The sequence below is a fragment of the Anabrus simplex genome, chromosome 8, assembly GCF_040414725.1.
Source record: "Anabrus simplex isolate iqAnaSimp1 chromosome 8, ASM4041472v1, whole genome shotgun sequence".
NCBI classification, from domain to species: Eukaryota; Metazoa; Arthropoda; class Insecta; order Orthoptera; family Tettigoniidae; genus Anabrus; species Anabrus simplex.
This window is the reverse complement of record NC_090272.1, coordinates 222,857,220-222,881,848: the sequence shown is the minus strand read 5'-3', so window position 1 is coordinate 222,881,848 and position 24,629 is coordinate 222,857,220. Positions and strand designations below refer to the sequence as shown.

At 53.0% G+C, this 24,629-nt stretch overlaps 1 non-coding gene across 1 annotated transcript; it reads left to right on the top strand.

Moving 5' to 3' along the window:
* The first annotated feature begins 2,859 nt into the window (after positions 1–2,859).
* On the top strand, positions 2,860–2,931 carry TRNAL-CAA (transfer RNA leucine (anticodon CAA)). Its single transcript has one exon. It is a non-coding gene; the product is annotated as a tRNA-Leu (tRNA).
* Positions 2,932–24,629: the final 21,698 nt, after the last annotated feature.

Below are 24,629 nucleotides of genomic sequence, written 5' to 3'. Positions count from 1 at the left end.
GCATCAGAGTGGCAAAGTGGAAGCGTGCTGGGCCCATTACCAGGAGGTCCGTGGATCGCAACCACACTCTGCTAAAGTTATTTTAACACAATAATGTATCACTCTACAGCCAGAGCCTGGAGCAAGCAGCGCAGCCCTCGCAGGAGAGTGGCGCAGTTGAAGCGTGCTGGGCCCATAACCCAGAGGTCCCTGGATCGAATAAATGCTCTGCTAAAGTTAATTAAACACAAAATGTCTCACACTACAGCCAGAGCCTCGAGCAAGACGCGCTGTCACAGCAGCAGAGTGGCGCATTGGGAGCGTGCTGGGCCCATAAGCCAGAGGTCCGTGCATCGAAACCACGCTCTGCTAAAGTTATTTCAACACAAAATGTCTCGCACTACAGCCAGAGCCTCGAGCAAGACGCCCTGCACTCGCAGCACAGTAGCGCAGTGGAAGCATGCCTGGCCAATAATCCAGATGTCCGGTGGACGAGACCCCGTTTTACTAACGGTCTTAAATACAATAATGCCTCACACTACAGTCAGAGCCTGGAGCAAGACGCGACGTTCTCGCAGCAGAGTGGCGCAGTGCATGCGTGCTGGGCCCATAACCCAGTTGTCCATGGATCGAAACCACGCTCTGCTAAAGTTATATCAACACAAAATGTCTCACAACACAGCCAGAGCCTCAAGCAAGTCGCGCTCTCACAGCAGCAGATTGGCGCAGTGGAAGAGTGCTGGGCCCATAACCCAGAGGTCCGTGGTTTGAAACCACGCTCTGCTAAAGTTATTTTAACACAAAATGTCTCACACTACAGCCAGAGCCTCGAGCAAGACGCGCTCTCACAGCAGCAGAGTGGCGCAGAAGGAGCGTGCTGGGCTCATAACCCAGAGGTCCGTGGATCGAAACCACGCTCTGCTAAAGTTATTTCAACACAAAATGTCTCACACAACAGCCAGAGCCTGGTGCAAGACGAACTGCCCGCGCAGCAAAGTAGCGCAGTGGAAGCATGCCGGACCAATAATCAAGATGTCCGGGCTACGAGACCCCGTTTTACTAACGGTTTTAAAACACAATAATGTCTCATACTACAGTCAGAGCCTGGAGCAAGATTGGACGTTCTCGCAGCAGAGTGGCAAAGTGGAAGCGTGCTGGGCCCATAACCCAGAGGTCCGTTGATCGAATCCACGCTCTGCTAAAAGGTATTTTAACACCATAATGTCTCACTCTACAGCCAGAGCCCGGAGAAAGCAGAGCAGCTCTAGCAGCAGAGTGGCGCAGTTGAAGCGTGCTGGGCCCATAACCCAGAGGTCCGTGGATCGAATCCACGCTCTGCTAAATTTACTTCAGCACAAAATGTCTCGCACTACAGCCAGAGCCTGGAGCAAGAGGCGCTCTGACAGCAGAAGAGTGGCACAATGGAAGCGTGCTGGGCCCATAACTCAGAGGTCCGTGGATCCAAACCACGCTTTGCTAAAGTTATTTCAACACAAAATATCTCACACTACTGCCTTCGCCGCAGAGTAGCGCAGTGGAAGCATGCCGGGCCAATAATCCAGATGTCCGGGGGGCCAGACCCCGTTTTACTAACGTTTTTAAAACACAATAATGTCCCACACTACAGTCAGAGCCTGCAGCAAGACCCGACGCTTCCGCAGCGGAGTGCCGCAGTGGTCGCATGCTGGGCCCATACCCAAGAGGTCCGTGGATCGAAACCACGCTCTGCTAAGGTTATTTTAACCCAATAATGTCTCACTCTACAGCCAGAGCCTGGAGGAAGCAACTTAGCTCTCGCAGCAGAGTGGCGCAGTGGAAGCGTGCTGGGCCCATAACCCAGAGGTCCGTGGATCGAAACCACGCTCTGCTAAGTTTGTTTTAACACAATAATATCTCACACTGCAGCCAGAGCCTTTAGGAAGACGCGCTCACTCGCAGCAGATTGCCGCAGTGGTCGCTTGTGGGCCCATAACGCGGAGGTCCGTGGATCGAAACCAAGGTCTGCTAAAGTTATTTTAACACAATCATGTCGCACTCTACAGCCAGAGCCTAGAGTAAGCAGCGCAGCCCACGCAGCAGAGTGGCGCTGTGGAAGCGTGCTGGCCCCATAACCCAGAGGTTCGTGGATCGAAACCACGCTCTGCTAAAGTTATTTCAACACAAAATATCTCACACTACTGCATTCGCAGCAGAGTAGCGCAGTGGAAGCATGCCGGGCCAATAATCCAGATTTCTGGGGGACGAGACCCCGTTTTACTAACGTCTTTAAAACACAAAAATGTCTCACACTACAGCCAGAGCCTGGAGGAAGACGCGCTCCCCTCGCAGCAGACTGCCGCAGTGGTCTCGTGCTGGACTCATAACAGAGAGGTCCGTGGATCGAACCCACTCTCCGCTAAAGTTAATTTAACACAATAATGTATCATACTACAGCCAGAGCCTGGAGGAGACGCGCTGTCCTCCCAGCAGAGGTGCGCAGTTTAAGCGTGCTGGGCCCATAACCCAGAGGTCCGTGGATCGAATCCAAGCTCTGCAAAATTATTATAACACAATAATGTCTCACTCTACAGCCAGAGCCTGGAGCAAGCAGCGCAGCCCTCGCAGGAGAGTGGCGCAGTTGAAGCGTGCTGGGCCCATAACCCAGAGGTCCGGGGATCGAAACAATGCTCTGCTAAAGTTAATTAAACACAAAATGTCTCACACTACAGCCAGAGCCTCGATCAAGACGCGCTCTCACCGCAGCAGTGTGGCGCAGTGGAAGCGTGCTGGGCCCTTAACCCAGAGGTCCGTGGATCGAAACCACGCTCTGCTAAAAGTTATTTTAACACAATAATGTCTCTCTCTACAGCCAGAGCCTGGAGAAAGCAGAGCAGCCCTAGCAGCAGAGTGGCGCAGTTGAAGCGTGCTGGGCCCAAAACCCAGAGGTCCGTGGATCGAATCCACGCTCTGTTAAGTTATTTAAACACAAAATGTCTCACACTACAGCCAGAGCCTCGAGCAAGACGCGCTCTCACAGCAGCAGAGTGGCGCATTGGGAGCGTCCTGGGCCCAAAAGCCAGAGGTCCGTGGATCGAAATACCGCTCCGCTAAAGCTACTTCAACAAAAAATGTCTCGCACTACAGCCAGAGCCTCGAGCAAGACGCGCACTCGCAACAGCAGTGTGGCGCAGTGGGAGCGTGCTTGGCCCATACCCCAGAGGTCCGTGGATCGAAACCACGATCTGCTGAAGTTATTTAAACACAAAATGTCTCACACCAGAGCCAGAAGAGCTACCAAGACGCGCTCTCACAGCAGCAGAGTGGCGCAGTGGAAGTGTGCTGGGCCCATAACCCAGAGGTCCGTGGATCGAAACCACGCTCTGCTTAAGTTATTTCAACACAAAATGTCTCACACCACAGCCAGAGCCTCAAGCAAGTCGCGCTCTCACAGCAGCAGAGTGGCGCAGTGGAAGCGTGCTGGGCGCATAACCCAGAGGTCCGTGGATCCAAACCACGCTCTGCTCAAGTTATCTTAACACAATAATGTCTCACACTACAGTCAGAGCCTGGTGCAATACGCCCTGCCATCGCAGCAGAGTAGCGCAGTGGGAACATGCCGGGCCGATAATCCAGATGTCCGGGGGACGAGACCAGGTTTTACTAATGTTTTTAAACACAATAATATCTCACACTACAGTCAGATCCTGGAGCAAGATTGGACGTTCTCGCAGCAGAGTGGCAAAGTGGAAGCGTGCTGGGCCCATAACCCAGAGGTCCGTGGAATGAAACCACGCTCTGCTAAAGTTATATAACACAATAACGTCTCAAACTACAGCCAGAGACCGGTATGAGACGCCAATCACCGCAGCAGAGAGGCGCGGTGGAAGCGTGCTGGGGCGAAAAACCAGAAGTCCGTGGGTCGAAACCATGCTCTGCTAAAGTTATTTTAACACAATAATGTCTCACACTACAGCCAGAGCCTGGTGCAAGACGCTCTTTCCTCGCATCAGAGTAGCGCAGTGGAAGCATGCCGGGCCCATAACCAAGAGGTCCGTGGATCGCAACCACGCTCTGCTAAAGTTATTTTAACACAATAATGTATCACTCTACAGTCAGAGCCTGCATCAAGACGCGACGCTATCGCAGCAGACTGCCGCAGTGGTCGCGTGCTGGGCCCATTACCAAGAGGTCCGTGGATCGAAACCGCGGTCTGCTATGCTTTTCTTAACACAATAATGACTCATAATACAGCCAGAGCCTGGAGGAAGTCGCGTTTTCCCAGTAGCAGGCTGGCGCAGTGGAAGCGTGCTGGGCATATAACCCAGAGGTCCGTGGATCGAATCCCCGCTCTGCTAAAGTTATTATAACACAATAATGTCTCACTCTACAGCCAGAGCCTGGAGCAAGCAGCGTAGCCCTCGCAGGAGTGTGGCGCAGTTGAAGCGTGCTGGGCCCATAACCCATAGGTCCCTGGATCGAATCCACGCTCTGCTAAAGTTATTTTAACACAATAATGTCTCACTCTACAGCCAGAGCCTGGAGCAAGCAGAGCAGCTTTCACAGCAGAGTGGCGCAGTTGAAGCGTGCTGGGCCCATAACCCACAGGTCCGTGGATCTAATCCACGCTCTGCTGAAGTTATTTCAACACAAAATGTCTCACACTACAGCCAGAGCCTCGAGCAAGACGCGCTCTCACAGCAGCGGAGTGGCGCAGTGGGAACGTGCTGGGCCCACAACCCAGAGGTCCGTGGAACGAAACCACGCTCTACTAAAGTTATTTCAACACAAAATGTCTCGCACTACAGCCAGAGCCTCGAGCAAGACGCCCTGCCATCGCCGCAGAGTAGCGCAGTGGGAACATCCCGGGCCGATAATCCAGATGTCCGGGGGACGAGACCCCGTTTTACTAACGTTTTTAACCACAATAATGTCTCACACTACAGTCAGAGCCTGGAGCAAGATTGGATGTTCTCGCAGCAGAGTGGCAAAGTGGAAGCGTGCTGGGCACATAACCCAGAGGTCCGTGGAATGAAACCACGCTCTGCTAAAGTTATATAACACAATAACGTCTCAAACTACAGCCAGAGACCGGTATGAGACGCCAATCACCGCAGCAGAGTGGCGCGGTGGAAGCGTGCTGGGGCGAAAAACCAGAAGTCCTTGGATCGAAACCATGCTCTGCTAAAGTTATTTTAACACAATAATGTCTCACACTACAGCCAGAGCCTGGTGCAAGACGCTCTTTCCTCGCATCAGAGTAGCGCAGTGGAAGCATGCCGGGCCCATAACCAAGAGGTCCGTGGATCGCAACCACACTCTGCTAAAGTTATTTTAACACAATAATGTATCACTCTACAGCCAGAGCCTGCATCAAGACACGACGCTATCGCAGCAGACAGCCGCAGTGGTCGCGTGCTGGGCCCATTACCAGGAGGTCCGTGGATCAAAACCGCGGTCTGCTATGCTTTTCTTAACACAATAATGACTCATAATACAGCCAGAGCCTGGAGGAAGTCGCGTTTTCACAGTAGCAAGGTGGCGCAGTGGAAGCGTGCTGGGCCCATAACCCAGAGGTCCGTGGATCGCAGCCACGCTCTGCTAAAGTTATTATAACACAATAATGTCTCACTCTACAGCCAGAGCCTGGAGCAAGCAGCGCAGCCCTCGCAGGAGAGTGGCGCAGTTGAAGCGTGCTGGGCCCATAACCCAGAGGTCCCTGGATCGAATAAATGCTCTGCTAAAGTTAATTAAACACAAAATGTCTCACACTACAGCCAGAGCCTCGAGCAAGACGCGCTGTCACAGCAGCAGAGTGGCGCAGTGGGAGCGTGCTGGGCCCATAAGCCAGAGGTCCGTGCATCGAAACCACGCTCTGCTAAAGTTATTTCAACACAAAATGTCTCGCACTACAGCCAGAGCCTCGAGCAAGACGCCCTGCACTCGCAGCACAGTAGCGCAGTGGAAGCATGCCTGGCCAATAATCCAGATGTCCGGTGGACGAGACCCCGTTTTACTAACGTTCTTAAATACAATAATGCCTCACACTACAGTCAGAGCCTGGAGCAAGACGCGACGTTCTCGCAGCAGAGTGGCGCAGTGGATGCGTGCTGGGCCCATAACCCAGATGTCCATGGATCGAAACCACGCTCTGCTAAAGTTATATCAACACAAAATGTCTCACAACACAGCCAGAGCCTCAAGCAAGTCGCGCTCTCACAGCAGCAGATTGGCGCAGTGGAAGAGTGCTGGGCCCATAACCCAGAGGTCCGTGGTTTGAAACCACGCTCTGCTAAAGTTATTTTAACACAAAATGTCTCACACTACAGCCAGAGCCTCGAGCAAGACGCGCTCTCACAGCAGCAGAGTGGCGCAGAAGGAGCGTGCTGGGCCCATAACCCAGAGGTCAGTGGATCCAAACCACGCTCTGCTCAAGTTATCTTAACACAATAATGTCTCACACTACAGTCAGAGCCTGGTGCAATACGCCCTGCCATCGCAGCAGAGTAGCGCAGTGGGAACATGCCGGGCCGATAATCCAGATGTCCGGGGGACGAGACCAGGTTTTACTAATGTTTTTAAACACAATAATATCTCACACTACAGTCAGATCCTGGAGCAAGATTGGACGTTCTCGCAGCAGAGTGGCAAAGTGGAAGCGTGCTGGGCCCATAACCCAGAGGTCCGTGGAATGAAACCACGCTCTGCTAAAGTTATATAACACAATAACGTCTCAAACTACAGCCAGAGACCGGTATGAGACGCCAATCACCGCAGCAGAGAGGCGCGGTGGAAGCGTGCTGGGGCGAAAAACCAGAAGTCCGTGGGTCGAAACCATGCTCTGCTAAAGTTATTTTAACACAATAATGTCTCACACTACAGCCAGAGCCTGGTGCAAGACGCTCTTTCCTCGCATCAGAGTAGCGCAGTGGAAGCATGCCGGGCCCATAACCAAGAGGTCCGTGGATCGCAACCACGCTCTGCTAAAGTTATTTTAACACAATAATGTATCACTCTACAGTCAGAGCCTTCATCAAGACGCGACGCTATCGCAGCAGACTGCCGCAGTGGTCGCGTGCTGGGCCCATTACCAAGAGGTCCGTGGATCGAAACCGCGGTCTGCTATGCTTTTCTTAACACAATAATGACTCATAATACAGCCAGAGCCTGGAGGAAGTCGCGTTTTCCCAGTAGCAGGCTGGCGCAGTGGAAGCGTGCTGGGCATATAACCCAGATTTCCGTGGATCGAATCCCCGCTCTGCTAAAGTTATTATAACACAATAATGTCTCACTCTACAGCCAGAGCCTGGAGCAAGCAGCGTAGCCCTCGCAGGAGTGTGGCGCAGTTGAAGCGTGCTGGGCCCTTAACCCATAGGTCCCTGGATCGAATCCACGCTCTGCTAAAGTTATTTTAACACAATAATGTCTCACTCTACAGCCAGAGCCTGGAGCAAGCAGAGCAGCTTTCACAGCAGAGTGGCGCAGTTGAAGCGTGCTGGGCCCATAACCCACAGGTCCGTGGATCTAATCCACGCTCTGCTGAAGTTATTTCAACACAAAATGTCTCACACTACAGCCAGAGCCTCGAGCAAGACGCGCTCTCACAGCAGCGGAGTGGCGCAGTGGGAACGTGCTGGGCCCACAACCCAGAGGTCCGTGGAACGAAACCACGCTCTACTAAAGTTATTTCAACACAAAATGTCTCGCACTACAGCCAGAGCCTCGAGCAAGACGCCCTGCCATCGCCGCAGAGTAGCGCAGTGGGAACATCCCGGGCCGATAATCCAGATGTCCGGGGGACGAGACCCCGTTTTACTAACGTTTTTAACCACAATAATGTCTCACACTACAGTCAGAGCCTGGAGCAAGATTGGTTGTTCTCGCAGCAGAGTGGCAAAGTGGAAGCGTGCTGGGCACATAACCCAGAGGTCCGTGGAATGAAACCACGCTCTGCTAAAGTTATATAACACAATAACGTCTCAAACTACAGCCAGAGACCGGTATGAGACGCCAATCACCGCAGCAGAGTGGCGCGGTGGAAGCGTGCTGGGGCGAAAAACCAGAAGTCCTTGGATCGAAACCATGCTCTGCTAAAGTTATTTTAACACAATAATGTCTCACACTACAGCCAGAGCCTGGTGCAAGACGCTCTTTCCTCGCATCAGAGTAGCGCAGTGGAAGCATGCCGGGCCCATAACCAAGAGGTCCGTGGATCGCAACCACACTCTGCTAAAGTTATTTTAACACAATAATGTATCACTCTACAGCCAGAGCCTGCATCAAGACACGACGCTATCGCAGCAGACAGCCGCAGTGGTCGCGTGCTGGGCCCATTACCAGGAGGTCCGTGGATCAAAACCGCGGTCTGCTATGCTTTTCTTAACACAATAATGACTCATAATACAGCCAGAGCCTGGAGGAAGTCGCGTTTTCACAGTAGCAAGGTGGCGCAGTGGAAGCGTGCTGGGCCCATAACCGAGAGGTCCGTGGATCGAAACCACGCTCTGCTAAAGTTATATCAACACAAAATGTCTCACAACACAGCCAGAGCCTCAAGCAAGTCGCGCTCTCACAGCAGCAGATTGGCGCAGTGGAAGAGTGCCGGGCCCATAACCCAGAGGTCCGTGGTTTGAAACCACGCTCTGCTAAAGTTATTTTAACAAAAAATGTCTCACACTACAGCCAGAGCCTCGAGCAAGACGCGCTCTCACAGCAGCAGAGTGGCGCAGAAGGAGCGTGCTGGGCCCATAACCCAGATGTCCGTGGAACGAAACCACGCTCTGCTAAAATGTATTTTAACACCATAATGTCTCACTCTACAGCCAGAGCCCGGAGAAAGCAGAGCAGCTCTAGCAGCAGAGTGGCGCAGTTGAAGCGTGCTGGGCCCATAACCCAGAGGTCCGTGGATCGAATCCACGCTCTGCTAAATTTACTTCAGCACAAAATGTCTCGTATTACAGCCAGAGCCTGGAGCAAGAGGCGCTCTGACAGCAGAAGAGTGGCACAGTGGAAGCGTGCTGGGCCCATAACCCAGAGGTCCGTGGATCCAAACCACGCTTTGCTAAAGTTACTTTAACACAATAACGTCTCACACTACCGCCAGAGCCTGGAGCAAGATTGGACGTTCTCGCAGCAGAGTGGCAAAGTGGAAGCGTGCTGTGCCCATAACCCAGAGGTCCGTGGAATGAAACCACGCTCTGCTAAAGTTATATAACACAATAACGTCTCAAACTACAGCCAGAAACCGGAATGAGACGCCAATCACCGCAGCAGAGAGGCGCGGTGGAAGCGTGCTGGGGCGAAAAACCAGAAGTCCGTGGGTCGAAACCATGCTCTGCTAAAGTTATTTTAACACAATAATGTATCACTCTACAGTCAGAGCCTGCATCAAGACGCGACGCTATCGCAGCAGACTGCCGCAGTGGTCGCGTGCTGGGCCCATTACCAAGAGGTCCGTGGATCGAAACCGAGGTCTGCTATGCTTTTCTTAACACAATAATGACTCATAATACAGCCAGAGACTGGAGGAAGTCGCGTTTTCCCAGTAGCAGGCTGGCGCAGTGGAAGCGTGCTGGGCATATAATGCAGAGGTCCGTGGATCGAATCCCCGCTCTGCTAAAGTTATTATAACACAATATTGTCTCACTCTACAGCCAGAGCCTGGAGCAAGCAGCGTAGCCCTCGCAGGAGTGTGGCGCAGTTGAAGCGTGCTGAGCCCATAACCCATAGGTCCCTGGATCGAATCCACGCTCTGCTGAAGTTATTTCAACACAAAATGTCTCACACTACAGCCAGAGCCTGGAGCAAGCAGCGTAGCCCTCGCAGCAGAGTGGCGCAGTTGAAGCGTGCTGAGCCCATAACCCACAGGTCCGTGGATCGAATCCACGCTCTGCTGAAGTTATTTCAACACAAAATGTCTCACACTACAGCCAGAGCCTCGAGCAAGACGCGCTCTCACAGCAGCGGAGTGGCGCAGTGGGAACGTGCTGGGCCCACAACCCAGAGGTACGTGGATCGGAACCACGCTCTACTAAAGTTATTTCAACACAAAATGTCTCGCACTACAGCCAGAGCCTCGAGCAAGACGCCCTGCCATCGCCGCAGAGTAGCGCAGTGGGAACATCCCGGGCCGATAATCCAGATGTCCGGGGGACGAGACCCAGTTTTACTAACGTTTTTAACCACAATAATGTCTCACACTACAGTCAGAGCCTGGAGCAAGATTGGACGTTCTCGCATCAGAGTGGCAAAGTGGAAGCGTGCTGGGCCCATTACCAGGAGGTCCGTGGATCGCAACCACACTCTGCTAAAGTTATTTTAACACAATAATGTATCACTCTACAGCCAGAGCCTGGAGCAAGCAGCGCAGCCCTCGCAGGAGAGTGGCGCAGTTGAAGCGTGCTGGGCCCATAACCCAGAGGTCCCTGGATCGAATAAATGCTCTGCTAAAGTTAATTAAACACAAAATGTCTCACACTACAGCCAGAGCCTCGAGCAAGACGCGCTGTCACAGCAGCAGAGTGGCGCATTGGGAGCGTGCTGGGCCCATAAGCCAGAGGTCCGTGCATCGAAACCACGCTCTGCTAAAGTTATTTCAACACAAAATGTCTCGCACTACAGCCAGAGCCTCGAGCAAGACGCCCTGCACTCGCAGCACAGTAGCGCAGTGGAAGCATGCCTGGCCAATAATCCAGATGTCCGGTGGACGAGACCCCGTTTTACTAACGTTCTTAAATACAATAATGCCTCACACTACAGTCAGAGCCTGGAGCAAGACGCGACGTTCTCGCAGCAGAGTGGCGCAGTGCATGCGTGCTGGGCCCATAACCCAGTTGTCCATGGATCGAAACCACGCTCTGCTAAAGTTATATCAACACAAAATGTCTCACAACACAGCCAGAGCCTCAAGCAAGTCGCGCTCTCACAGCAGCAGATTGGCGCAGTGGAAGAGTGCTGGGCCCATAACCCAGAGGTCCGTGGTTTGAAACCACGCTCTGCTAAAGTTATTTTAACACAAAATGTCTCACACTACAGCCAGAGCCTCGAGCAAGACGCGCTCTCACAGCAGCAGAGTGGCGCAGAAGGAGCGTGCTGGGCTCATAACCCAGAGGTCCGTGGATCGAAACCACGCTCTGCTAAAGTTATTTCAACACAAAATGTCTCACACAACAGCCAGAGCCTGGTGCAAGACGAACTGCCCGCGCAGCAAAGTAGCGCAGTGGAAGCATGCCGGACCAATAATCAAGATGTCCGGGCTACGAGACCCCGTTTTACTAACGGTTTTAAAACACAATAATGTCTCATACTACAGTCAGAGCCTGGAGCAAGATTGGACGTTCTCGCAGCAGAGTGGCAAAGTGGAAGCGTGCTGGGCCCATAACCCAGAGGTCCGTTGATCGAATCCACGCTCTGCTAAAAGGTATTTTAACACTATAATGTCTCACTCTACAGCCAGAGCCCGGAGAAAGCAGAGCAGCTCTAGCAGCAGAGTGGCGCAGTTGAAGCGTGCTGGGCCCATAACCCAGAGGTCCGTGGATCGAATCCACGCTCTGCTAAATTTACTTCAGCACAAAATGTCTCGCACTACAGCCAGAGCCTGGAGCAAGAGGCGCTCTGACAGCAGAAGAGTGGCACAATGGAAGCGTGCTGGGCCCATAACTCAGAGGTCCGTGGATCCAAACCACGCTTTGCTAAAGTTATTTCAACACAAAATATCTCACACTACTGCCTTCGCCGCAGAGTAGCGCAGTGGAAGCATGCCGGGCCAATAATCCAGATGTCCGGGGGGCCAGACCCCGTTTTACTAACGTTTTTAAAACACAATAATGTCCCACACTACAGTCAGAGCCTGCAGCAAGACCCGACGCTTCCGCAGCGGAGTGCCGCAGTGGTCGCATGCTGGGCCCATACCCAAGAGGTCCGTGGATCGAAACCACGCTCTGCTAAGGTTATTTTAACCCAATAATGTCTCACTCTACAGCCAGAGCCTGGAGGAAGCAACTTAGCTCTCGCAGCAGAGTGGCGCAGTGGAAGCGTGCTGGGCCCATAACCCAGAGGTCCGTGGATCGAAACCACGCTCTGCTAAGTTTATTTTAACACAATAATATCTCACACTGCAGCCAGAGCCTTTAGGAAGACGCGCTCACTCGCAGCAGATTGCCGCAGTGGTCGCTTGTGGGCCCATAACTCGGAGGTCCGTGGATCGAAACCAAGGTCTGCTAAAGTTATTTTAACACAATCATGTCGCACTCTACAGCCAGAGCCTAGAGTAAGCAGCGCAGCCCACGCAGCAGAGTGGCGCTGTGGAAGCGTGCTGGCCCCATAACCCAGAGGTTCGTGGATCGAAACCACGCTCTGCTAAAGTTATTTCAACACAAAATATCTCACACTACTGCATTCGCAGCAGAGTAGCGCAGTGGAAGCATGCCGGGCCAATAATCCAGATTTCTGGGGGACGAGACTCCGTTTTACTAACGTCTTTAAAACACAAAAATGTCTCACACTACAGCCAGAGCCTGGAGGAAGACGCGCTCCCCTCGCAGCAGACTGCCGCAGTGGTCTCGTGCTGGACTCATAACAGAGAGGTCCGTGGATCGAACCCACTCTCCGCTAAAGTTAATTTAACACAATAATGTATCATACTACAGCCAGAGCCTGGAGGAGACGCGCTGTCCTCCCAGCAGAGGTGCGCAGTTTAAGCGTGCTGGGCCCATAACCCAGAGGTCCGTGGGTGGTATCCACTTTCTGCTAAACTTATTTTAACACAATGCCTCAAACTACAGCCAGAGCCTGGAGCAAGACCCGCCTTCAGAGCTGCAGAGTGGCGCAGTGGAAGCGTGCTGGGCCCAGAACACAGAGGGCCGTGTATCGAAACCGCGCTCTGCTAATGTCATTTTAACACTTAATGTCTCATACTACAGCCAGAGCCTGGAGGAGTCGCGCTGTCCTCCCAGCAAAGTGGCGCAGTGGAAGGGTGCTGGGCCATAACCCAGAGGTCCGTGGGTGGAAACCACGCTCTGCTAAAGTTATTTTAACATCATGCCTCAAAGTACAGCCAATGCCTGGAGCACGACGCTCGCTTACTGCTGCAGAGTGGCGCAGTGGAAGCGTGCTGGGACCATAACCCAGCGTTCCGCGGATAGAAACCACGCTCTGCTAAAGTTATCTTAACACAATAATGTCTCATACTACAGCCAGAGCCTGGAGGAAGGCGTTCTGTGCTCAAAGAAGTGTGGCGCAGTGGAAGCGTGCTGGGCCCATTACCCAGAGGTCCGTGGGTGGTATCCACTTTCTGCTAAAGTTATTTTAACACAATGCCTCAAACTACAGCCAGAGCCTGGAGCAAGACCCGCCTTCAGAGCTGCAGAGTGGCGCAGTGGAAGCGTGCTGGGCCCAGAACACAGAGGGCCGTGTATCGAAACCGCGCTCTGCTAATGTCATTTTAACACTTAATGTCTCATACTACAGCCAGAGCCTGGAGGAGACGCGCTGTCCTCCCAGCAGAGGTGCGCAGTTTAAGCGTGCTGGGCCCATAACCCAGAGGTCCGTGGGTGGTATCCACTTTCTGCTAAAGTTAATTTAACGCAATGCCTAAAACTACAGCCAGAGCCTGGAGCAACACCCGCCTTCAGAGCTGCAGAGTGGCGCAGTGGAAGCGTGCTGGGCCCAGAACACAGAGGGCCGTGTATCGAAACCGCGCTCTGCTAATGTCATTTTAACACTTAATGTCTCATACTACAGCCAGAGCCTGGAGGAGACGCGCTGTCCTCCCAGTAAAGTGGCGCAGTGGAAGGGTGCTGGGCCATAACCCAGAGGTCCGTGGGTGGAAACCACGCTCTGCTAAAGTTATTTTAACATCATGCCTCAAAGTACAGGCAATGCCTGGAGCACGACGCTCGCTTTCTGCTGCAGAGTGGCGCAGTGGAAGCGTGCTGGGACCATAACCCAGCGTTCCGCGGATAGAAACCACGCTCTGCTAAAGTTATCTTAACACAATAATGTCTCATACTACAGCCAGAGCCTGGAGGAAGGCGTTCTGTGCTCAAAGAAGTGTGGCGCAGTGGAAGCGTGCTGGGCCCATTACCCAGAGGTCCGTGGATCGAGACCACTCTCTGCTAAAGATGTTTCAACACAATAACGCCTCAAATTACAGCCAGAGCCTGGTGTAAGTCGCGCTGCCCTCGCAGCAGAGTGGAGCAGTGGGAGCATGCTGGGCACAAAACACAAAGGTCCGTGGTTCGAAGCCACGCTCTTCTAAAGTATTTCAACACAGTAATGTCCCACACTACAGCGAGACCTGGAGAAAGACGCGTTGTCCTCCCATCAGAGTGGTCCTGTGGAAGCGTGCGGGGCCCATAATCCAGAGGTACGGGGGACGAGACCAGGCTGTACTAATTATTTTTAAACACAATAATGTCTCATACTACAGCCATAGCCTGGTGTAAGACGCGCTCTAACCGCAGCAGAGTGGCGCAGTGGAAGCGTGCTGGGCCCATGACGCAGAGGTCCGTGGATCGAAACCACGGTCTGCTAAGTTTATTTTAACACAATAATGTCTCGCACTACAGCCAGAGCCTAGGGGACGGCGCGCTCCACTCGCAGCAGAGTGCTGCAGTGGTCGCGTGCTGGGCCCATAACACAGAGGTCCGTATATCGAAACCACGCTCTGCTAATATTATCTCAACACAATAATGACTCAGAACACAGCCAGAGCTTGGAGCAAGCAGCGCAGCCCTCGCTGCAGAGTGGCGCAGTGGAAGCGTGCAGGGCCCGTAACCACGAGGTCCGTGGATCGAATCCACGCTCTGCTAAACTTATATCAACGCAAAATGTCTCACACTACAGCCAGAGCCTCGAGCAAGACGCGCTCTCACAGCAGGGGAGTGGCGTAATGAGAGCGTGCTGAGCCCATGACCAAGAGGTCCGTAGATCGAAACCACGCTCTGCTAAAGTTAGTTTAACACAATAACGTCTCAAACTACAGCCTGCGCCTGGTGTAAGACGCCCACTCACCCCTGCAGAGTGGCGCAGTAGAAGCGTGCTGGGGCGAAATCCCGGAATGCCGTAGATCGTAACCATACTCTTCTAAAGTTATTTTAACGCAAAATGTCTCACACTACAGCCAGAGCCCGGAGCAAGACGCTCCCTCACAGCTGGAGAGTGGCGCAGTGGAAGCGTGTTGGGCTCATAACCCAGCGGTCCGTGGATCGAAACCACGCTCTGCTAAAGTTAATTTAACACAATAATGTCTCATACTACAGCCAGAGCCTGGAGGAGACGTGCTGTCCTCACAGCGCAGTGGCGCAATGGAAGCGTGCTGGGCCCATAACCCAGAGGTCCGTGGGTGGTAACCACGCTCTTCTAAAGTTATTTTAACACAATATTTCAAACTACGGCCAGAGCCTGGAGCAAGACGCGCCCTCACAGCAGCAGAGTGGCGCAATGGAAGCGTGCTGGGCCCAGAACACAGAGGGCCGTGTATCGAAACCGCGCTCTGTTAATGTCATTTTAACACTTATTGTCTCATACTACAGCCAAAGACTGGAGGAGACGCGCTGTCCTCCCAGCAAAGTGGCGCAGTGGAAGGGTGCTGGGCCATAACCCAGAGGTCCGTGGGTGGAAACCACGCTCTGCTAAAGTTATTTTAACACAATAATGTCTCACACTACAGCCAGAGCCTGGAGGAAGTCTCTCTCCTCTCGCAGCAGATTGCCGCAGTGGTCTCGTGCTGGACTCATAACAGAGAGGTCCGTGGATCGAAGCCACCCTCTGCTAAAGTTATTTTGACACAATAACGTCTCAAACTACAGCCAGAGCCTGGTGTAAGACGCCCAATCACTGCAGCAGAGTGGCGCTTTGGAGGCGTGCTGGGCCCATAACCATTAGGTCTGTGGATCGAAGACACGCACTACTAATTTTATTTTAACACAATAATGTCTCATACTACAGCCAGAGCCTGGAGGAAAGAGCTCTGTTCTCAAAGAAGTGTGGCGCAATGGAAGCGTGCTGGACCCATTATCCAGAGGTCCGTGGATCGAACCCACGCTCTGCTAAAGTTATCTTAACACAATAATGTCTCATATACAGCCAGAGCCTATGGGAAGGCGCGCTCTCACAAGCAGCGGGGTGGCGCTGTGGAAGCGTGCTGGGCCCTTAACCCATAGGTCCGTGGATCGAAACCACGCTCTGTTAATTTTTTTTAACTCAATAATGTCTCACTCTACATCCAGAGCCTGGAGGAAAGCGCTCTGTTCTCAAAGAAGTGTGGCGCAATGGAAGCGTGCTGGACCCATTATCCAGAGGTCCGTGGATCGAACCCACTCTCCGCTAAAGTTAATTTAACACAATAATGACTCATACTACAGCCAGAGCCTGGAGGAGACGCGCTGTCCTCCCAGCAAAGTGGCGCAGTGAAAGGGTGCTGGGCTATAACCCAGAGGTCCGTGGGTGGAAACCACGCTCAGCTAAAGTTATTTTAACACTATGTCTCAAACTACAGCCAGGGCCTGGAGCAATACGCTCCCTTACAGCTGCAGAGTCGCGCAGTGGGAGTGTACTGGGCCCATAACCCAGAGGTCCATGGATCGCAACAACGCTCTGTTAATTTTTTTTAACTCAATAATGTCTCACTCTACATCCAGAGCCTGAAGGAAGACGCGCGGCGCTTGTAGCAGAGTGGCGAATTGGAAGCGTGCTGGGCCCGTAACTCAGAGAGCCGTGGATCGAAACAACGCACCGCTGAATTTTTTAAACACAATAATGTCTCGCACTACAGCCTGAGGCTGGAGCAAAAGGGTCTGTCCACCCAGCAGAGTGGCTCAGTGGGAGCGTGGTGGGCCCATAACCCAGCGGTCCGTGGATCCAAAACACGCTCTGCTAAAGTTATTTTAACACAATAATGTTTCACACTACCGCCAGAGCCTGGTGCAAGACGCCCTGCCCTCGCAGCAGAGTAGCGCATTGGAAGCATGCCGGGCAAATAATCCAGATGTCCGGGGGACGAGACCCAGTTTCACTAACGTTCTTAAAACACAATAATGTCTCACACTACAGTCAGAGCCTGGAGCAAGACGCGACGCACTCGCAGCAGAGTGGCGCAGTGGAAGCGTGCTGGGCCCATAACCTTGACGTCCGTGGTTCGAGACAACGCTCTGCTAAAATTATTTCAACAAAAAATGTCTCGCACTTCAGCCAGAGACTCTGGCGAGACGCGCTCCCACAGCAGCCGAGTGGCGCAATGGGAGCGTGCTGGGCCCATATCACAGAGGTCCGTGGATCGAAACCACTATCTGCTAAAATTATTTCAACACAAAATGTCTCGCACTTCAGCCAGAGCCTCGAGCAAGACGCGCTCAGACAGCAGCAGAGTGGCACAGTGGAAGCGTGCTGGGCCCATTACCCAGAGGTCCGTGGATCGAAATCATGCTCTGCTAAGGTTATTTTAACACAATAATGTCTCACACTACAGCCGGAGCCTGGTGCAAGACGCCCTGCCCATGCAGCAGAGTGGCGAATTGGAAGCATGCTGGGCGAATAATCGAGAAGTACGTGGGACGAGACCACGCTCTGGTAAAGTTATTTCAACACAAAATGTGTCACACTACAGCCAGAGCGTCGAGCAAGACGCGCTCTGTCAGCAGCAAATTGGCGCAGTGGAAGAGTCCTGGGCCCATAACCTAGATGTCCGTAGTGGGAAGATTGGAAGCGATAGACAAGGAAGAGGGAAGGAAGCGGCCGTGACCTTAAGTTAGGTACCATCCCGACATTTGCCTGGAGGAGAAGTGAGAAACCACGGAAAAACACTTCCAGGATGGCTGAGGTGGGAATTGAACCCACCTCTACTCAGTTGACCTCCCGAGGCTGAGTTGACCCCGTTCAAGCCCTCGTACCACTCACTTTTCAAATTTCGTGGCAGAGCCGGGAATCGAACCCGGGCCTATGGGGGTGGCAGCTAATCACACTAACCGCTACACCACAGAGGCGGACAGAACGAAACCATTCTCTCCTAAAGTTATGTTAACACAATAATGTCTCACACTACAGCCAGAGCCTGGTGCAAGACGCCCTGCCCTCGCAGCAGAGTAGCGCAGTGGAAGCATGCCGGGCCAATAATCCAGATGTCCGGGGGACGAGACCCCGTTTTACTAACGTTTTTAAAACACAATAATGTGTCACACTACAGTCAGAGCCTGGAGCAAGACGCGACGCTCTCGCAGCAGAGTGGCGCAGTGGAAGCGTGCTGGGCCCATAACCCAGAGGTCCGTTGATCGAAACCACGCTCTGCTAAAGTTATCTTAACACAATAATGTCTCACTCTACAGCCAGAGCCTGGAGCAAGCAGCGCAACCCCCGCAGCAGGGTGGCGCAGTTGAAGCGTGCTGGGCCCGTAACCCAGAGGTCCGTGGATCGAAACCACGCTCTACTAAAGTTATTTCAACACAATAATGTCTCATACTACAGCCAGAGCCTGGTGGAAGACGCACTCACCTCGCAGCAGAGTGCCGCAGTGGTCGCGTGCTGGACTCATAACACAGTGGTTCGTGGATTGAACCAACGCTCTGCTAAACTTATCTTAACACAATAATGTCTCATACTATAGCCAGAGCCTCGAGCAACACGCGCTCTCACAGCAGCAGAGTGGCGCAGTGGAAGCGTGCTGGGCCCGTAACCCAGAGGTTCGTGGCTCCAAACCTCGCTCTGCTAAAGTCATTTTAACACAATAACGTCTCAAACTACAGGCTGAGCCTGGTGTAAGACGCCCAATCACCGCAGCAGATTGGCGCAGTGGAAGCGTGCTGGGCCCATAACCCAGAGATCTGTGGATCGAAGCCGAGCACTGCTAAACATTTATTAACACAATAATGTCTCACTCTACAGCCAGAGCCTGGAGCACGCAGCGCAGCCCGGGCAGCAGAGTGGCGCAGTGGAAGCGTGCTGGGCCCATAACCCATAGGTCCGTGGATCAAAGCCACGCTCTGGTAAATTTATTTCAACACAAAATGTCTCACACTACAGCCAGAGCGTCGAGCAAGACGCGTTCTCTCAGCAGCAGTTTGGCGCAGTGGAATAGTCCTGGGCCCATAACCCAGAGGTCCGTGGAACGAAACCACACTCTGCTAAAGTTATATTAACACAATAATGTCTCACACTACAGCCAGAGCCTGGTGCAATACGCCCTGCCCTCGCAGCAGAGTAGCGCAGTGGGAATATGCCGGGCCGATAATCCACATGTCCGGGGGACGAGACCCCGCTTTACTAACGTTTTTAAACACAATAATGTCTCACACTACAGTCAGAGCCTGGAGCATGATTCGACGTTCTCGCAGCAGAGTGGCAAAGTGGAAGCGTGCTGGGCCCATAACCCAGATGTCCGTGTCTGCTAAAGTTATTTCAACACGAAATATCTCACACCACAGCCAGAGCCTCAAGCAAGTCGCGCTCTCACAGCAGCAGAGTGGCGCAGTGGGAGCGTCCTGGGCCCATAACCCAGAGGTCCGTGGATCGAAACCACGCTCTGCTAAAGTTATTTTAACACAATAAGGTCTCACTCTACAGCCAGAGCCTGGAGCAAGCAGCGCAGCTCTCGCAGCTCTCGCAGCAGAGTGGCGCAGTTGAAGCGTGCTGGGCCCATAACCCAGAAGTCCGTGGATCGAATCCACGCTCTGCTAAAGTTATTTCAACACAAAATGTCTCACACAACAGCCAGAGCCTGGAGCAAGCAGCGCAGCTCTCGCAGCAGAGTGGCGCAGTTGAAGCGTGCAGGGCCCATAACCCAGAGGTCAGTGGATGGAATCCACGCTCTGCTAAAGTTATTTCAACACGAAATGTCTCATACTACAGCCAGAGCCACGAGCAAGACGCGCTCTCACAGCAGCAGAGTGGCGCAGTGGGCGCGTGCTCGGCCCATAACCCAGAGGTCCGTGGATCGAATCCACGCTCTGCTAAAGTTATTTCAACACGAAATGTCTCATACTACAGCCAGAGCCTCGAGCAAGACGTGCTCTCACAGCAGCAGAGTGGCGCAGTGGGAGCGTGCTGGGCCCATAACCCAGAGGTCCGTTGATGGAAACACGCTCTGCTAAAGTTATTTCAACACAAAATGTCTCACACAACAGCCAGAGCCTGGTGCAAGACGAACTGCCCTCGCAGCAGAGTAGCGCAGTGGAAGCATGCCGGGCCAATAATCCGTAGGTCCGGGGGACGAGACCACGCTCTGCTAATGTTATCTTAACACAATAATGTCTCACACTACAGCCAGAGCCTGATGCAAGACACCCTGCCCTTGCAGCCGAGTGGCTCAGTGGAGGCATGCTGGGCGAATAACCCAGAGGTCCGGGGATCGAAACAATGCTCTGCTAAAGTTATTTCAACACAAAATGTCTCACACTACAGGCAGAGCCTCGAGCAAGACGCCCTGCCATCGCAGCAGAGTAGCGCAGTGGGAACATGCCGGGCCGATAATCCAGATGTCCGGGGGACGAGACCCGTTTTACTAACGTTTTTAAACACAATAATGTCTCACACTACAGTCAGAGCCTGGAGCAAGATTGGACGTTCTCGCAGCAGAGTGGCAAAGTGGAAGCGTGCTGGGCTCATAACCCAGAGGTCCGTGGAATGAAACCACGCTCTGCTAAAGTTATATAACACAATAACGTCTCAAACTACAGCCAGAGACCGGTATGAGACGCCAATCACCGCAGCAGAGTGGCGCGGTGGAAGCGTGCTGAGGCGAAAAACCAGAAGTCCGTGGGTCGAAACCATGCTCTGCTAAAGTTATTTTAACACAATAATGTATCACTCTACAGCCAGAGTCTGCATCAAGACGCGACGCTATCGCAGCAGACTGCCGCAGTGGTCGCGTGCTGGGCCCATTACCAAGAGGTCCGTGGATCGAAACCGCGGTCTGCTATGCTTTTCTTAACACAATAATGACTCATAATACAGCAAGAGCCTGGAGGAAGTCGCGTTTTCGCAGTAGCAGGGTGGCGCAGTGGAAGCGTGCTGGGCCCATAACCCAGAGGTCCGTAAATCGAATCCACGCTCTGCTAAAGTTATTATAACACAATAATGTCTCAAACTACAGCCAGAGCCTGGAGCAAGCAGCGCAGCCCTCGCAGGAGAGTGGCGCAGTTGAAGCGTGCTGGGCCCATAACCCAGAGGTCCCTGGATCGAATCCACGCTCTGCTATAGTTATTTAAACACAAAATGTCTCATACTACAACCAGAGCCTCGAGCAAGACGCGCTGGCACAGCAGCAGAGAGGCGCAGTGGGAGCGTGCTGGGCTCATAACCCAGAGGTCCGTGGATCGAAACCACGCTCTGCTAAAGTTATTTCAACACAAAATGTCTCGCACTACAGCCAGAGCCTCGAGCAAGACGCCCTGCACTCGCAGCACGGTAGCGCAGTCGAAGCATGCCTCGCCAATAATCCAGATGTCCGGTGGACTAGACCCTGTTTTACTAACGTTCTTAAATACAATAATGCCTCACACTACAGTCAGAGCCTGGAGCAAGACGCGACGTTCTCGCAGCAGAGTGGCGCAGTGGATGCGTGCTGGGTCCATAACCCAGATGTCCGTGGATCGAAACCACGCTCTGCTAAAGTTATTTCAACACAAAATGTCTCACAACACAGCCAGAGCCTCAAGCAAGTCGCGCTCTCCCAGCAGCAGATTGGCGCAGTGGAAGCGTGCTGGGCCCATATCTCAGAGGTCCGTGGATCGAAACCACGCTCTGCTAAAGTTATTTTAACACAATAATGTCTCACACTACAGCCAGAGCCTGGTGCAATACGCCCTGCGCTCGCAGCAGAGTAGCGCAGTGGAAGCATGCCGGACCAATAATCAAGATGTCCGCGCTACGAGACCCCGTTTTACTAACGGTTTTAAAACACAATAATGTCTCACACTACAGTCAGAGCCTGGAGCAAGACCGGACGTTCTCGCAGCGGAGTGGCGCAGTGGAAGCGTGCTGGGCCCATAACCCAGATGTCCGTGGATCGAAACCACGCTCTGCTACGCTTATTTCAACACAAAATGTCTCACACCACAGCCAGAGCCTCAAGCAAGTCGCGCTCTCACAGCAGCAGAGTGGCGCAGTGGAAGCGTGCAGGGCCCTTAACCCAGAGGTCCGTGGATCGAAACCACGCTCTGCTAAAGTTATTTTAACACAATAATGTCACACACTACAGCCGGAGCATGGTGCAATACGCCCTGCCATCGCAGCAGAGTAGTGCAGTGGGAACATGCCGGGCCGATAATCCAGATGTCCGGGGGACGAGACACCGTTTTACTAACGTTTTTAAACACAATAATGTCTCACACTACAGTCAGAGCCTGCAGCAAATTGGACGGTCTCGCAGCAGAGTGGCAAAGTGGAAGAGTGCTGGGCCCATAACCCAGAAGTCCGTGGAATGAAACCACGCCCTGCTCAAGTTATATAACACGGTAACGTCTCAAACTACAGCCAGAGACCGGTATGAGACGCGCAATCACCGCAGCAGAGTGGCGCGGTGGAAGCGTGCTGGGGCGAAAAGCCAGAAGTCCGTGGGTCGAAACCATGCTCCGCTAAAGTTATTTTAACACAATAATGTCTCACACTACAGCAAGAGTCTGGTGCAAGACGCTCGGGCCTCGCAGCAGAGTAGCGCAGTGGAAGCATGCCGGGCCCATAACCAAGAGGTCCGTGGATCGAAACCGCCTCTGCTAAAGTTATTTTAACACAATAATGTCTCAATCGACAGCCAGTGTCTCGAGCAAGACGCGCTCTCACAGCAGCAGAGTGGCGCACTGGAAGCGTGCTGGGCCCATAACCAGAGGTCCGTGGATCGATTCCACTCTCTGCCAAAGTTATATAACACAATAACGTCTCAAACTACAGCCAGAGCCTGGTATAAGACGCCCAATCACCGCAGCAGAGTGGCGCAGTGGGAGCGTGCTGGGCCCATAACCCAGAGGTCCGTGGATCGAAACCACGCTCTGCTAAAGTTATTTCAACACAAAATGCCTCACTCTACAGCCAGAGCCTCGAGCAAGACGCCTTCTCACCGCAGCAGATTGGCGCGGTGGATGCGTGCTGGGTCCATAACCCAGAGGTCCGTGGATCGAAACCACGCCCTGCTAAAGTTATTTTAACACAATAATGTCTCACACTACAGCCAGAGCCTGATGCAATACGCCCTGCCCTCGCAGCAGATTAGCGCAGTGGAAGCATGCCGGACAAATAATCAAGACGTCCGGGCTACGAGACCCCGTTTTACTAACGGTTTTAAAACACAATAATGTCTCACACGACAGTCAGAGCCTGGAGCAAGACGCGACGTTCTCGCAGCAGAGTGCCGCAGTGGAATCGTGCTGGGCCCATAACCCAGATGTCCGTGGATCGAAACCACGCTCTGCTAAAGTTATTTCAGCACAAAATGTCTCACAACACAGCCAGAGCCTCAAGCAAGTCGCGCTCTCACAGCAGCAGAGTGGCGCAGTGGAAGCGTGCTGGGCCCATAACCCAGAGGTCCGTAGATCGAAACCACGCTCTGCTAAAGTTATTTTAACACAATAATGTCTCACTCTACAGCCAGAGCCTGGAGCAAGCAGCGCAGCTCTCGCAGCAGAGTGGCGCAGTTGAAGCGTGCTGGGCCCATAACCCAGACGTCCGTGGATCGAATCCACGCTCTGCTAAAGTTATTTCAACACAAAATGTCTCACACAACAGCCAGAGCCTGGAGCAAGCAGCGCAGCTCTCGCAGCAGAGTGGCGCAGTTGAAGCGTGCTGGGCCCATTACCAAGAGGTCCGTGGATCGAAACCGAGGTCTGGCATGCTTTTCTTTACACAATATAATACAGCTCATAATACAGCCAGAGCCTGGAGGAAGTCGCTTTTTCACAGCAGCAGGGTGGCGCAGTTGAAGCCTGCTGGGCCCATAACCAAGAGGTCCGTGGATCGAAACCACGCTCTGCTAAAGTTATTTTAACACAATAATGTCTCAATCGACAGCCAGAGCGTCGAGCAAGACGCGCTCTCTCAGCAGCAGAGTGGCGCAGTGGGAGCATGCTGGGCCCATAACTCAGAGGTCCGTGGATCGAATCCACGCTCTGCTAAAGTTATTTCAACACAAATTGTCTCACATTATGGCCAGAGCCTCGAGCAAGACGCGCTCTCACAGCAGCAGAGTGGCGCAGTGGGAGCGTGCTGGGCCCATAACCCAGAGGTCCGTGGATCGAAACCACGCTCTGCTAAAGTTATTTCAACACAAAATGTCTCGCACTACAGCCAGAGCCTGGTGCAATACGCCCTGCCCTCGCAGCAGAGTAGCGCAGTGGAAGGATGCCGGACAAATAATCAAGATGTCCGGGGGGCCAGACCCCGTGTTACTAACGTTTTTAAAACACAATAATGTCTCACACTACAGTCAGAGCCTGCAGCAAGACGCGACGCTTCCGCAGCAGAGTGCCGCAGTGGTCGCATGCTGGGCCCATAACCCAGAGGTCCGTGGATCGAAACCACGCTCTGCTAAAGTTATTTCAACACAAAATGTCTCGCACTACAGCCAGAGCCTGGTGCAATACGCCCTGCCCTCGCAGCAGAGTAGCGCAGTGGAAGGATGCCGGACAAATAATCAAGATGTCCGGGCTACGAGACCCCGTCTTACTAACGGTTTTAAAACACAATAATGTCTC